At 36.8% G+C, this 16,914-nt stretch overlaps 1 long non-coding RNA gene across 1 annotated transcript; it reads left to right on the plus strand.

The window, feature by feature from the left end:
• The first annotated feature begins 8,948 nt into the window (after nt 1-8,948).
• Nucleotides 8,949-16,481, plus strand: LOC144330616 (uncharacterized). The gene is made up of 3 exons (XR_013396911.1): nt 8,949-9,382; nt 10,481-11,232; nt 13,991-16,481. It is a non-coding gene; the product is annotated as an uncharacterized LOC144330616 (long non-coding RNA).
• Nucleotides 16,482-16,914: the final 433 nt, after the last annotated feature.

Raw genomic sequence — 16,914 nt, forward strand, 5'->3', positions numbered from 1 at the left:
TGTATCTTTAATGCATCACTGAACACCAACTTTTCTATTTTTCTTTCTTCCTTCCCTTTCTTATTTTCTTCCCTCCTTCTTTCCTTCTTTTGCCACTAAATCCCCCAAAATATTTTGAGGTATCATTATAAAAGATATTTCCATGGAGGGAGAAGAAAAGAACATCAAGAAGTCCTGACTCAGGAAAACTGCAGCAGTTGACCATGAATATTTTTTTGTTCCTTCCTAGAGAGGGCGTCTAAGCCTTTCTAAGGGAGAGGCACCATCTCAGGCCACCAATCTGCCCAAGGCTGGAGACTCCCAGGGTGGCTCTTTCTTGTAGAGGGGTAACTCCTTCATCTCTAATGAGATGGTTGATCTCACAGGCCAGCTGAGAAAGACCAGAATCTAAGACTTCATTTAAATTTTTCCTTACCATTGAGAGAGCCTCACAAACTGAAGCCTTTTCAAAGAGCATCTCCCCCCAACCCTGCAGCTCTCTCTCAGCTTCTCTTTCTCTTGCTAGTTGTCCTTGCTCACTTCACTTCCTCCTATTTGAAGCCTCTGGTTTTCCACTCACAATTTTGCGAAGTTCTGTCATCTCCAGAGGATGTGGGGTTCCATTCACTGATCGGTGCGTGTGTATGTGCATGCATGCATGTGCAGGTGTGTGAGGTGTGTGTGCTGCAATTTCTAGCCCCGCAGAGGCCTGACTGATGCTAGCAAAATCTCATCCTTCTATTCTTGGACATCTCTGAAGGTGAAGAAATGGGGCGGGGGGTGATGACCGCATTCAGTCTTACCCACTGGTGATCACTAATTAGCCTACGCTCTCATGAGAGGCAATGCCCCCTGACGAGGCAGACACTGGCTTTCCCAGATACAGCATTACTGTGCTCTTATGAGCAACACCTATTCCTGCTGTCATTTGACTCTGCCCTAGGTCCTTCTGAGACAGCAACCTTGGCACTGTGGTCCCACAGAGCACTGACTCTCCTGGGCCGTGCTTACCTTTTGCGGGAGTGATTGGTCCCACCTGATCCTGTCTTAGCAAAATAGAGAGGTGGCACACATCCTCAGTTGAATATGTGTGACCCCAACTTTCTCCTTTGATGAAGGACAAGTGAAGTCCTGGCATGTTTCCTTCATTGATAGCCTAATAATTGAAGGGAACATGCCAGCTTATGAAGGAACACATGGACTTTACCAAACTTAAGGGCGGACAGAAATTCACTCTGTGACTTTCTACATAACACATTGAACAATGTAGTTAATTATTTCAAAAATGATTTTTTACTGACAATATGCATATGAAAATGGTATAACTATACTTTATTCTAAAAGCGAAAAGGTATGTAAAAATTCTACGGCTCTACAACCCATCAGTATCCTGAAAAATTGTGTATGCATTTATGCTTTAACTCAGCAATTCCTCTTCTACACATCCATTCCAGAGATACACTGGCAAAATATGAAATGGTATGTGTGCAGTGTGAATCATTATACCATGATTTGTAACTATTTGTAATAGTGTTAGCAAAACATCTATTCTAGACAGGGAGAGGTTGACAAGAGACACAAAGTAAGACATGGAATATGTCAGAGGGTAATCAACACTATGGAGAAAAAATAAGGCAGGATGAGGCAGAGGAAGAACAGGGAAGGAGGATGCTTAATTTTACCTAAGGAAAGCCCTAAGGAAAGTAACACTTCAGCAAAGATATGAAAGATTTGCTGGAGATAGATAGCCATGTGGCAATTACACCTGGCCATCTACCATGTGGAGGCTGGGAAGAAGTTTCCAGGCAGTGGAAGGTGGAGGGCAAAGGCCTTGTGGCAGGACCTTGCCTATCTGGTCCGCAGGTATGCAGCAGAGGGGGAGAATAAAATAGTATTAAAAAGGGGGGCCAGGTGCAGTGGCTCATGCCTGTAATTCCAGCACTTTGGGAGGCCAAGTTGGGTGGATCACCTGAGGTCGAGAGTTTGAGACCACCCTGGTCAACATGGTGAAACCTGTCTCTACTAAAAATACAAGAAATTAGCCAGACGTGGTGGCAGGTGCCTGTAATCTTGGCTACTTGGGAGACTAAGGCAGGAGAATCGCTTGAACTCTGGAGGCAGAGGTTGCAGTGAGCTGAGATCGCGCCATTGCACGCCAGCCCGGGCGACAGAGTCAAACTCTGCCTCAAAAACAAAAACAAACAAAAAAGTAAAAAATAAAAAAATAAAAAAAGAAGAAAAAAGAAAAGGGGCCAGAGATTTCTTAAAGGATGTAGAATTATGGCTAGGTAATAGGAATAAGTTTTATGTTCTATACCACCATAGGATTACCATGGTTAACAATAACATAGAGTTTCAAATAACTACAAGGAAGATATTGAATATTGCCAACACAAAAACTGATGTTTGAGATCATTACCCTGATCTGATCACAATATATTACATGTATCAAAAAACCTCACTGTGTGCCCCATAAAACGTACACTTATGTGTCAATTAAAAAAAAAAAGAAGAAAATGAGGACAGGGAGGTCACAAAATACTGTGTGGACTAGATTATTGTAAGGACTTTGACTTTTATTCTGAGTGAAACAGAAAGTCATTGAGAGTTTTAAGCAGAAAAGTGCCATGATTTGACACATTTCGGAAGGATCACTATTTTCACTGTGCTTAAAATAGACTGTAAAGAGGCAGAGAGGTCACCTTCATTAGGATCTTGCTCTGTCAATCATCTTTTCTTTCTCTGGTAGTTTTACTCTTCTTCCAAGCCCAGAAGAGCATACACAAAACAGCCACTGTCTTATCCACTGTTTGGTCCCTGACCACTCAGACTCATGACTGTGCCTCACATAGTCATTGACTTCATTTTTTGATCCGATTATTAGATTTTTCCTATAGAGTTGTTTGAGCTCCTTATATATTCCAGTTATTGATCCCTTGTTGAATGGGTAGTTCAAAAATATTTTCTCTCATTCTTCAGGTTATCCCAATTGCCTGCTTAATCCCTGGCCTCTTGCAATTCATTCATTCTACAAACATTTTTTAGCATGTTTTACATGTTAGGTACTGTTTAAAATAAAAATCAGGCATGTGTATACCTGCCAGAAACTTATGTTGTGGTAGGTGGCAGAAATATAGAAATCACTAAGTGTATAATAAAATGTCCAGTGGAGATCATTGCTAGGAGGAAAAATGAAACGGGAGGACAGAGAGGATGAGGGGCCCATGGGTACCTGAGCTGGTCAAGAAGGGCCTCGCTGAAGAGGTAAAATTTGAGCCAACACCTGAGTGATGTCGACTCTTCCTCAAATGCAACTGTGCCTTGAAAGAACTGTGTGATTTCACTGAAAATAACTAGAACTTTTATTGTCTTTCTTCATTGTTTCTGTTGAATTTAAGGCAGTTTTCATTTGATTTTTCTCGAAATTCTTTTTCAGTTCTGTACTATCCTAGTTGAGCTCTATTATCTCTGGGACTTTGAGTGGTTTAATGAGGAATCCATATCCCCAAGGCCAAGCCTGACATGTCACTCTGTGGTTCAAATACTTTTCTTTGCTTCTTTCTCCTTATAGAATAAATGCAAACAGCCTTTATTTTCATTTAACTACCCTCATGCTGAGGCCAGAATTTATATTTACAGCTTATTGCTGCTATGCTTCACATTTTTTTCTAAGGATAAACTGATACCTGGTATCACTTATATCCTCTTCCATACTTCCCAACATCTCTGCTGAGTCTCATACAATTGACATTGCCTGGGCATGCGCGGGACAGCACGCATCTGTCATGGCTTTGATTTTACCTCTTCTGGGGGTCTTTGACTTCCCCATTTACAAGCATACTTTCCTTTGAGCCCAAACAGCACTTGAATGATATCTCTATTCTTGCATTTGCCTTCTAGTTTCCCTTACTGCATAATCATAAACATCCTAAAAATATCTGTAGTACACAACAAGTGCTAGGGTCATCTTTGTATTACAAACTATTAGCACAGAATAGCCATTTGCCATTGAAAGAATTGATTCTTTTGTTCAGGACTGTGGTCAAGCTGTCATATTTTTTCTGCCATAGTCATATACCTGCAGGTACATGAGTGACTAACAGATGCCACTCTTGTAGCTATCTGCAGTGGCATACTTCTGTTGCAAACTTATGGGAACTTAGAGTAGCTACATTATAGGAATATTAAATATATTTTTTCCATTAGTCATATTAAATGTAGAGAAATAGACAATGTTTGTCAAAGAAATGTCTGTCAAATGCAGAGAATATGTGAATGGTTTTTAGTTTTCCAATCTTTGACAAACTAATGTAATTCATACTTCAAGTGGACCAGTGAGTGTGTGGTGATGTTTTCAAAGATGCTTGAGAATAAAGTTGAAGAGAAACACTGACTAAATAAGAGTAAGAAACAGATATAAGGGTTGTACATTTTTTCAAAAATCGTTCAAGGCTCTTCTTTAATTAAAAGTATTTTCGGGTGGGGTGGCTAATGCCTGTAATTTTAGCACTTTGGGAGGCCAAGATGGGTGGATCACCTGAGGTCAGAAGTTCGAGACCAGCCTGACCAACATGGTGAAACCCCATCTCTACTACAAATACAAAAGATTAGCCGGGCGTGGTGACGCATGCCTGTAATCCCAGCTATTTGGGAAGCTGAGGCAGGAGACCCCCTTGAACCTGGAAGGCGGAGGTTGTTGTGAGCTGAGATGGCGCCATTGCACTCCAGCCTGGGTGACAGAGCGAGACGCCGTCTCAGAAAAAAACAAAACAAAACAAAACAACAACAAAAAAGTATTTTCAAAGATCATTTCTACTTAGTATAAATTTAAATACCAATTACAATAGAATAGTTGATCCCCTTGTTAAGTAAATATTTATGGCAAAATATAACTTTATAATTCAAATAATTCTTAATACCCTCCAGTAAATAAATATTTTTTATGGCATTTCAAAGCACCTATTCTATTTCCTAGTTTTTTTTTTCTTAAGCACAATGCACAAACAAAACATTAAATAAAAAGTATAAAGGTATCACCTTCTATGTGTTTCATATACATGCATATTTTTACATATTAAAAAACAGTCCACATTATTTGCATTCTACTCATTTCACTAGTGGAAAAGCTAGCTAGCTACATTCTAGAACGAAATGTACTGTAATGCATTTTTTTTTTTTTTGAGATAATGTCTCCCTCTGTTGCATAGGCTGGAGTGCAGTGGCATGATCTCAACTCACTGCAACCTCTGCCTCATGAGTTCAAGCGAATCTCATGCCTCAGCCTCCCAAGTAGTTGCTATTACAGACTTGCACCACAACACCCAGCTATTTTTTGTATTTTTAGTAGAGATGGGGGTTTCACCATGTTGGCCGGGCTGGTCTCAAACTCCTGACCTCTGTTGATCTGCCAACCTCAGCCTCCCAAAGTGCTGGGATTACAGGTGTGAGTCACTACGTCTGGCCTATAATGCAATATAAAATGAGAATATCAAGTATACCTTAGGAAGACCTGGGGTTTGTGGGTAGGTATGGACTCTTGGACTTTCTGACTGAGATGATCTCTGAAACAAATCCTCTCTTCCTATTCCTGTTCTCCATAATCATGAGATGTTTTTCCCCAAATTGATGTAAGACATTTGGTAATATATTTAAAGTTTTAAAACTCTAATCACAACATATTAAAAGAAAACGGCACCTGAGTACATCATATTACTAAAAATCAAAGACAATGAAAGGCTTTAAAGCAGCTGAAACAAAGGACAATAGTCATTAATGGTACAAGAAGTAGACCAAAGGGTGATTTTCAGTAGAAACTTTGAATGATGGAAGGCAAAAGAATAACATCCTTAAAGTATTAAAAGTAGAAAATCTCCAAACTGAAATTCCAAACCTGTAGACCTTATCATTCAAAAATAAAAATGAAATAACATATTTGCAGATTGAAAGAAAAAAGTTGAGAGAATTATTACCTGAATACACTAATGGGTGTTCTTCAGACACAAGGAAGATGATACTAGATGAAAAAAGTAAACTATAAGAATAAATAAATAATGCCAGAAAGGTGAATACAAAGGGAATATAAATGAGTATTAACTGTTTAAAATGAGAACAATAATGGTGTCTTACGGGGTTTATAATGTATATACAATAATATGTATGACAACAATAATACAAAGTGGGGAGGAAAATAGAGTGTCTTGCATTGATTAGGAAATGGTAGCTGTATTAATTTAAGTAATAAGTTAAGAAACCAAATAATCTCTAGAACAATTATTGAAGGAATAATAGAAGAATGTAAAAATAAAAATCTAATGGAGCAGGAAAATGAGAAAAATGGATTACTCAAAAGAAGTCAAAAAGAAAGAATTAGGAAACAAAGATGAGACACAGAGAACCAATGGCTGGATTTTACAATTCAACTTGTATATCAGTAATTACATTAAAAAGTTATTTTATCTTGATTTTATGGAAAAATATAACAATTATAAAGTTTTAGGCAACAAACCATATATTTTCAATGTAAAGATATGGCAGAACTAAAAGAAAAAATGTAGAATTCAACAATCATCGGGGGAGGTTGGAGCACTTGTCTCAATAATTGACAGAATCAGCAGTCAAAAAAATTCAAGAGAGACCTAGAAGATCGGACTCACCTGTATGACTTATTTGTACATATAGAAGACTTTATCCAACAACTGCTTAACAATGTTCTATATGTGTGTCAATGGATCACTTATCAAATTGGACCCTATAATAGGCCAGAAAGCAAGACTAAGCAAATTTCAAAAGATTGCAGTCACACAGATTCTGTATTCTTTATATATATATTTTTATATATATATATATGAACAGCTTATTATGTATTTTATTGCCAAAATATATTTATTCCAGAAATTTGAAAAAATTTGAAACCAATAAATCCAAAACCAATTTGAAGTTGGTTTGCCATCTAGAAGTCAATTAATATAATTCTAATCATTGTCACAATAAAGACAAAAATTCATATATCATTTAAATAGAAGTAGAAAAATCATTTGATAAAATTAATGAACTATCATAAAACAATAATAAAAACCTCTCATTGTTTGGAAAAGTAACCCTCCTTAATCTGATAAAAGATATTAACAAATGTCTTACTGCTACCATCATATTTAATCTGGTTAAATATTGAACAATTTTCTATGGAAGCCAAGAATGAAACAACTATATGTATTATCATCACTTTTATTCAACATTGTACTGAAGTCTTATCCAGTGTAACATGGCAAAGAAAAAAATATATATATATAAAGAAAGGAAAGGGAATATTTGAGTTGCACTATTAATGTAAGACATGATTATGCACATATAAAATCTAGAAGAATATACAAATAATTAGAATTAATAAGTGTGTTTGACAAGGTCATTGAATATGCAAATGTAAGTTTTACTTTCTGCTATCAGCAACAAAAGCTAAACATTAAATTAAAAAATATTTATAATAATGCCAAAATACCAAATACTTAGTTATAAATTTAATAAAGTACATGTAAGACTTTTACTCTGAAATTTAAAAAATCAATTGAAATTTATAAATCATTTTTAAGCATTGAAAAGCCCAGTATTTTTTTTTTTTTTTTTTTTTTTTTGAGACAGAGTATCGCTCTGTCGCCCAGGCTGGAGTGCAGTGGCCGGATCTCAGCTCACTGCAAGCTCTGCCTCCCGGGTTTACGCCATTCTCCTGCCTCAGCCTCCCGAGTAGCTGGGACTACAGGCGCCCGCCACCTCGCCCGGCTAGTTTTTTGTATTTTTTTAGTAGAGATGGGGGTTTCACCGTGTGAGCCAGGATGGTCTCGATCTCCTGATTTCGTGATCCGCCTGTCTTGGCCTCCCAAAGTGCTGGGATTACAGGCTTGAGCCACCGCGCCCGGCCCCGAAAAGCCCAGTATTTTTATGATGCCAGTACCCTCCTAGTTGATCTGTAAATTCAATGTAGTACCTACTAAAGTTACTCTGTGTGTGTGTGTGTGTGTGTGTGTGTAAATTGACCAACTGAATATGAAATTTACAGGAAAATGCAAAGACCTAGAATAGCCAAAAGTCTTGAACTGAACTAACAAAATTGAAAGTACTTTACCAGATCTCAGGATTAATTTTACAATTAGAGTAGGTAAGTCAGTGTAGTATTGGCATAAGAATACTCAAATTCAAATAGAGTGACCAGAAACAAACTCATATGTATATGTGTGTTTGTGTGTGTGTGTCTGTGTTTCCTGATTTATGACATAAGTACTACTGCAATTCACTGGGGAAAGGTTGATATTTTCTATAAATTCTTCCTTATAATTTGACTATCCATTTGAAAACAAACCAATAATATTAAGCCTTACCTCACACCATACACAAAAATTAATGTGATTTACAGAACTGTAAGCAAAAATTAAACATCAAGTTTCTGGAAGAAAACCTAAGAAAATATCTTCATAACTTTGGGATAGGCAAACACTCCTTAAATAGGACACAATAAACATTTACTCAAAAAATAGAATTATTTATTAATATAAATGAATTTTATTAAAATTAAGACCTTTGCCTATCAAAAGATGGCATCAAGAGAATAAAAAGGTAAAGCATAAACCAGGAGAAAAAACTTATAGTGCACTTCCAAAAAAGTATTTATATTCAGAATTGTTGAATAAATCAAAAAGAAAAAGATATTCAAATTCTAAAAAATCTGACAAAAAATTTAAATTTTTATCTTCCAAGATTTAATTGGTTTTTACTCAAAATTGCTTGGTTATTATTTATAGTATCTTATTCTATTTATATTTTTTATAGGCTTCTTTTAATTTTTTGAATAAATGAAAGGTAGTTATTTTATAGTCTGCATTTGCTAATTCTAATATCTGTATTAATTGCAGGTTTGTTTTAGTTGTGATTTTTTACGTAAAGCCCTCCCTTGCCTACACACAAACAACACACACACACACACACACACACACACACACACACACGCACCCCAGGAACTTTACCTGTAGATTATTTGAGGCCTGGGCTGAAGCTGAGTTTCTCTAATAGGGCTTTGCTTCAGTTACCACTTTAAATTAAGTTCCTGGATTAAAATTTTTCAGACTGCCAAGATAGAGTGGATTCAGACTGAAACGCTGGTCATGTAAGGGCTAGCTTGTGGTTATAAAGTCTCAAGGACGATTTTATTATCTTACCACTTACTGCCAAGATCAAGTCAACTAAGATTTCCTGCTGTTCATTTCTGTGTGCTGGGTTTATTTCTCATCTGCTCTTATACTGCTGGGGTCCAGATTTACCTGAAGTCTCCTATGAGAATATTCAGTTGCTTCCCCTTTTATTAAATTGTTCTTCAGATTCCTTCATTTTTTATCAGTCCAGTGATGCGCTAAAGCAAGTAAGTATTTTATACAGAATTTTAATGATTTTAAGTATGAGGGTTTCTGAAGATATTTATTTTGTTATTTGGCTAGAAGCAAGGTTGCATCTTTGCACTAACTTTAAATCTAAATAGGGTTTGGATGAATAGTTGTGTTAGAATATGTTCTTAACCAATACGAAATTTCTTCACCTGATGACTAGTGAACTAATGAAATTTGATAAATGTTGAATAATGACATTGCCCTTAGTTAAATATTGAATAATTAGTTGAAAATACTGCATAGAGATGTAATAAAACTCAAGTGAATGTAGTTGGAGTAAAGAAAATTAAGGAATCTTGTCTTAGGTGAATTCTCCATAGGTTGCTATGTTTACTCATAATTACATGAGGAGAAATGATCTGGTTTTGGATCTAACATTTGACACTAAATCATCAAACACTTTTGCATTAATGTTTTTGATTCTCCCTTGAAGGTAGGAGTTTTGCTATAGATAATTTAATTTTTGATGTACTCTTAAAAATTTTTAAGTAAGTTTTTTTTACAGTTTTTAAATTCTTCCAAATCAGAATAAAGGTTTCATTTTTGCTATTTTAATTTTGTAAATAAAAGTATTAAACCACTAGAGTTTTCCCACCTTCTCCATTGAAAGATTGGTAGGTTATTTTCCTACTTAAATTATTCTCTTTTAGAGATTTTATCAAATTTATAACAGTCTTGTCAAACAGAGATTCCCTTCCTCAAGTTTAAAAGAGTCTTTGTTTCAGTAGTTCGAGTTTTCATTGATAGATGGTTGATAAAGACTCCAATATATATTTTAAATATAACAATGAAAGTGCATTTGCTTTTATGTACAGCTAAAATACCTCTGGCACCTACCATGTATAACACACACACACACACAAAAAAAACTTGGTTTTAGTTTTCTTAGATAACTTTTTTGATTCTAGAATTTTGTGCAAGTAGGAATAGTTTTCTAATTCACAATTTTAGATGCTGAAGTTAACTAAATTCCAATATGAATTTAAAAATAGAAATAATATGTGATTTAAGTACAATGCAGTAAAATGAAAATGGGTATAGGTTTTTGAATAAATGCTATTTTGTTACTCCAGAAGGCGAATTGGATGTTCAGATTTGCGCAAAGGGCAGACCGAAAGTTGGGGAACATTAAATAGAAGTCAAAGAATATGTAAGGTAACATTTTTATAACAACAAACATAAGCTAATGTTAACTTTTGCTTTGTCAACTAGGTTCACTTTTTCTTTAGAATACTTTTGTTGTTGTTTTGTCACAAGATGGAGTTTGTCTACTGGTTATCTAAGGTTCACAAGTAGTTACAGAAAGTGGCCTAATTTGAGATTTGCCTTGCAAGCCCCGGATTTTGTATTGATGAATCATTCAGCAGAAACTTGGATAGAAGTGATTTGAGAAACAATGTAAGGAGAGAACACAAAATACCTTTATTGCTATCGTTTCGTGTTATAAAACATTAACTTATTTTATAAAAGTGAATTAAATCTTCAGTACACTTCCACTTAAGGCTTTCACATGAACAAAAAGGAAAAAAATATTTCAAAGAAATTTTCATGGAATCCTGAGAGAACTTTAGAAAAAAATAAATATTTCTGGTAAAAAAAATATGTTACCAAGACTTGTTATTGATATGGGAAGAAGAGCCTATGAAACTAGAACAGTAATACACACTTGATTCAATACGAGCAATAAGTAGGAAAGGCTGTTTTTTCTGTTCTAATTTGTAGTGTTTTGTCTTTTTCACCCATATTTGCTAAATGGGAAACAACAGGGCGCTTCTGGGCATGGACTATGAATGGACAAATTCCACACTGATGTTTCCCCTAAAATGTAAGTATGTTCATTAGTAAGACCATGTTAGCCCCTGGAAGGGATCCTCTTGAGTCAAGTTTAGCTCAGTTTAGAAACCGGCCATGCCTACAATTAGTTTCAGTCCTTATTTTTTAATGTGATTATTCTTGCATGTGAAGCCAAAGGAACCCAGAATTAGTTGACAGGCTTTTTACTTAAAATGGTTGTCTTTAAAGCAATTTCTCCAGTTAATTTGTTTTACTGCCATCAGTTAAACTGAGGTTAAAAGAAGAAATATCTCCAATAAACTACTGCCAATCAAGCACAATTATCCACTGCTATGGCAGCAATTCTAGACCATAAAAGAACTTCCAATGCTTCTTGAAATCAAAATATGAGAGGATGAAATTATTTTCCATTCAGTCATTATTATCTTCTTTGGATGAAAAGTTTCAATTTCACCAGATTCCTCAGATTTGTTTCTTTTTAGTGTTTTGTTCAAAAGTTGACCCCCACCCCACCCGGATGGTTTCATTTCCAAGAACAAATAAGCATTCCCACTAACCACCGCCGGCAGCTGGGCTTGTTCTTGGGCAGAGGTCTCAGTGCCTGCTTGTACACAATAATTTTTCAAAAGGTAGGAAACCAATTTCTGGCTCAGAGAGAACTTAGGGAAAAGAAAACAAGCAAACAAAAAAACTAAACACAAATTACCTTCTCTTTGACCTATTTATAACATATCTGTGCATTCAGTATGTAAGTCCATTAATACTTTGAGCCCTTAATAAACAAGGGAAGCCCACCCAGCTTCACTGCACATACGCTTATGGGCTCACCTGATTTTAATATAACTAGCCCCCTTTCTGTACTCTCTCCACCACATTGAATGGAAAACTGGACGACTTCTTCACTCTAAAGTTCCACTAGCTCTTTGTGTCTTTTAAGGAGCCATTTACTTTATTGAAACAGTGATTGGAAAAGTGTTTCAGTGCCTAAAAGATTTGCTCTGGTTCAGAGTTTAAACAAGAGGTGGAGGCTTTGCTAAGGCACTGAGGGGAGTATGGCTGTAATAAACCCATTCTCTCGTTCTCATTTGGGGTTGGCCTCAGTGTTGGCACAGTCTTTCTAAGGAGCATGTGAGTTTTTCACACACTACAGATAGCACCCTTGTCTTCATATTCTGTCTTTTTGCACACATGAGTATATCAGGGACATTTTTATGGAGGCTTCTGCAGTCTCAGCTCATACCAATACAAAAAAAAAAAAATACCTTCTTTGGGTGTTGTGGAAGAATAAGAATCTTATTCTTATTCTCCACTCCAGTGGTTTTTCCAGTGGAGTCTGCCACTCTGACCTTCTTTGTAACAGGTGGGAAAAGTTTTCTTTTATACTTTGCCCTTCTTCCACAGAGGTTCAACACCACTGGCAGGACTAGGTGATGAGAGAATGAACTGAAGGTTTCTGGAAAGTGAGTTTGTGTGAGTGAAGACAAAGGAATATGAGCCATTGTGATATCCTGGCAATCTCTCATGCTTGGGTCTTTTGCTGTTCTATGTTCCCAATATTTTGGCATCGATTCATTCAGGAATGTCTAATTGGCAGAACATGTTGTATACATGGATTGTTTTGGTTTATTTTTGGCTACAGTATTTATGATACTTACTTCTCCTCCTATTTGTAAGAATTCAGCTCGAAGAAAGACAGTCAATGAGGCTTGTCTGAGGAGTTGGCCACAGAGGATCCCATATTCTAGACCAGTTTCTGCCACGTGGTGGGCTGCAAAATAGGCCTGTGGATTGGACAGTCTCTTTTGTGTTGCTCTGTAATACCAACTGCTCTTTCAGTCTTTAAGTCCCGTAACTCTCAGATAGTGTCACTTAAGACTTAGGCTAACACTAAAGGTCTGGGGCCTTCTACTTAAGCAAGAAGACAACAAGAGAACTTAGATCAGTGCTAGGTGAACTTCCATAGGACTACATGATATAGTTTGGATCTGTGTCCCCACCAAATCTCCATCAAATTGTAATCCCCAGTGTTGGAGGTGGGGCCTGGCAAGAGGTGATTAACTCATGGGAGCGGATTTCTCATGAATACTTTAGGATTCTCCCTCTTGGTACTGTCCCTGTGATAGTGAGTTCTCATGAGATCTGTTCGTTTAAAAGTGTGTGGCACCTTCCCCTTCTCTCTCTCCTGCTTCTGCTCCTGCCAGCTAAGAAGCCTGACCCCCTTCACTTTCTGCCATGATTGTAAATTTCCTTAGGCCTCCCTGGAAGCCAAGCGGATGCCAGCACCATGCTTCCTGCACAGCCTGCAGAACTGTGAGCCAATTAAACCTCTTTTCTTTACAAATTACCCTGTTTCAGGTAATTCTTTATAGCAATGTGAGAATGGACTAATGCACAACTGGTGTCAAATTCTCCTCTAATTTGGTCTTGAGGTCTCGCTCTCCGGAGAGTGACTATAATTCTAGCCCTGACCTGATGGCTCCAGGGGAGATGGTCGTGGATGTTTACAGAATGCCTTTCATGGGATGCTCCTTTATCCTGGTGGATGGCCTAATACCTAAGTGTCTAACCTCTGATCAGGTGTTTCTCTTACAGGAAACTTGTTTATACTAGCAGGTGCCCTTGAAGCTCTTGGCTGGCCTGTGTTCAGTTTATTCCAACAAAGATAGCCACTCTCTAGGAGGGCCCTGAGCAGGAGGAGAGTTGTGCTCGGGTGTGCCCAACAGGTGAGATGCAAAGAAGGCCACACAACAAAACACATGAAATAACACAAATGGTGTATTACTTAACAGATTCAGAGAGAAGATGGCAGCACACTTTGCAGGGCCAATGTGAAGGGGAGAACGGGGACACTCGGCTCAACCAGAAGGTGAGAAGCAAATGAGAGAGAAAGAAGGACTGTGGTGCAAAGTCTTCACTGGGGTCCAGGGCAGTACCCAAGCAGATTACCTGCAGGGAGTTCTAATTAGTTGACTTACAGCAAGCAGGCACAAGTTTGGTGAATCACTGTGACCTGTCTGAATAGTCCATGCAAGGTGTGGGGATCAGTGGGGTGAGTCAAGAGAATTGTATCCATCTGTCCTTAGGGAGGTGGTTTTACTGGGAGGTGGTTGTCTAAGGCAGATATCTGGATTGATCCTATTGAAAATTGGGAGGAGTTGAAGAACGGGAAACTGTGTTCAAAAGTGACTAAGCTCTACTTTTGTTATGAGAAAGTACAACTCTTATTCAAAATTACAAGAATTCATTCCAACCAGTCACTCTAGGACCTTGGTATTCTAGCCCTCCAGGACTTGAGTTTGCCTTTTCTGCTGGCTTTTCCTTTTTATCCTTAGGTCTCCATTCACCAGGCTCCTAATTGGTTCTTCTAGTCCTTCCACTGAATGAAGTTCCACCTCTGAACTCCAGTCATCTTGTGACTTTGTATACATTATCATGGAAAATCTCCTGTGAAACTACATATGTACAGTTCAACTTGAAACTTTAAGGTTGATTGACTGCATTTTTTTGGCTCAAGCCACCACTGCTGAATAAATGAAATTCTAGGTACCAGAATGTGAAATGCCTAACAGTTCCTGTGTACGCATGTGTTTTTCTCTCTTAATTGATATCCTGACTTTAGACCAACTTCAGACTTGCATCTATTGGACAAATAACCCTGATGCTCTCATTTTCTTTATCCTTAGTCCTGGAGAGGGGTGAGGAAGGGAGGAGAGTAGGTAGGAGAGAGGCTTTTATGAACTTTTAGCTTATCCCCTCCTAAACCCTTCTGCTCCATCCCAGTACTGTCCAAGCAAGCTTCATACTGGCTTTCTAAAACCTCCAGAACATAGAAGAGGCAGTATAGCATAATGGTATTCACTCTGGAGCCAAAGGTCTTGATTGACTCTGACTCTGAGACTTCGAAAATTATTTATTCTCATTCTGTGTAAAAAGGTTCTTAGTAAAAATCCTGCTGATAAAACTGCTGGAAGCCTGGAAGAACAGTCTTCTCTTTCATCTTGAACAACCCACTAAAACACATTTTTAATCTTTTCATTGTAAATATTTCATTTCTGTTTAGTGGATCTCAGATTTTCCATATTCTGATCGAAATTATCAAATTCTTCAATGGCAGGCAATTCTACACTCCTATATCATATATTTAGATATTTTTAAAATTATTATGTATTCCTATAATAATAACGGTAACTATTATTCTAACTTTTTATTCTGCTTTGTACAATGCCTGACAGGTAGCTATTCAATGACTACCGATTAACTGATTATATATAAGCATAAATCAATTAACTAGTTAATCCACTCTGGATTCACTAATCCTGTAGTCAATGTGAAATCTCAATCTAACGATCATCAAATTATATCTCAACCTATCTCAGTCTAAAGATGTTGATCATAGTTTCTGTCCCTAAAACTTCCAAATCTGCCTGGAAGCATTGGTGACTCCTAATGAGCCTCTTTTTAAATTATAGAAGTAAGAAACTGCACAGGTTTCAGGACAAATTATCCACCAACCACAAAGAATGGAAATAAAGAGAAAATCAGATCTGAGTTGTTATGCTTCTGATCGAAAAATCAGTAACAGAGGAAAGCTTAGTGTTTTATAGGAGCACAGATGTGCATTAAATTTTGTATGGCCATGCTATCCGAGAAGCAGAGGTAGGTCATGAAATGAACTGCAAATGATAAGAGTTTCGCCAGTCAAAGGGAAGAGCATTCCAGGCAAAAGAAATAGCAAGTATAAACAATGAATTTGTAAAATTTACAGAATTAATCTCCTAACCAGTGATACAATTCTTCTTAGACTTTGTAAACTTTTGTAGAATGCTTTGTTAAAATTTCTTAAAGTTATATTTCATTCACTAGCATTAAAAAAGTACTTTAATTAATTAATTAATCTATGTCACTTCTTCAATATTAAGAGTAGATATTTTCTCCTAGAAATGTTGCCAGTATCCTGCTGAGTTTAGCCACCTGTCACCCACTTTCTCCCTGTGTTCAATCACACATGCCTGTGAAATGTCTAACAGTGATTTTGCCCTAATGAGAGGAAATCCATAGAACGTTTACTCAAATAAACGAACTTTACACAACTATGGGAGATAATTAGGTACAGGTCTATTTTCACAGGCTTTGTGAATCATATTGGAAACGAGAGGGAGTGAAAGGGCCAAGAATCAATTTTGGAACTTCTTGGTATTTGAGGTCTAGGATTGGGGAGTGGTTGGGAGTCAGGACCAGAGTGTATACTGGACTTGGGAACTCTGGGGTGTCAGAGGTAAGTTGGCGTTTCACTTGCACCCAGCATCCATGTTCCCCGGGGGAAAAATGTCAGGTGAGTTGGGGTTCACTGTCAGACTCTCAGAGCACCAAAAGTAAGACTTTCGAACACTTTAAATTCCACTAGAGAGTAAATATATATATGTATTTTATATATAGAGAGATATATATAAAATGTTTTTAGATAATATATGATATATAATAATTGAATGATGTATTACATAATAAATTTACTTTCTACATATATTACCTATAATATATAAACACATACATTACATATAATATATAAAAACTACAAACATATATTGCATTATATATTGTGTGTGTATATATATATGTATTACTAAATACAACTTAAATACAACTCTAAATACAACTGAAATACTGACATACTTATTTGTGATTGTGGTCTACAGTTTTACCATTAATGGAAAGG

This window comes from Macaca mulatta, chromosome 8, assembly GCF_049350105.2.
Source record: "Macaca mulatta isolate MMU2019108-1 chromosome 8, T2T-MMU8v2.0, whole genome shotgun sequence".
NCBI classification, from domain to species: domain Eukaryota; kingdom Metazoa; phylum Chordata; class Mammalia; order Primates; family Cercopithecidae; genus Macaca; species Macaca mulatta.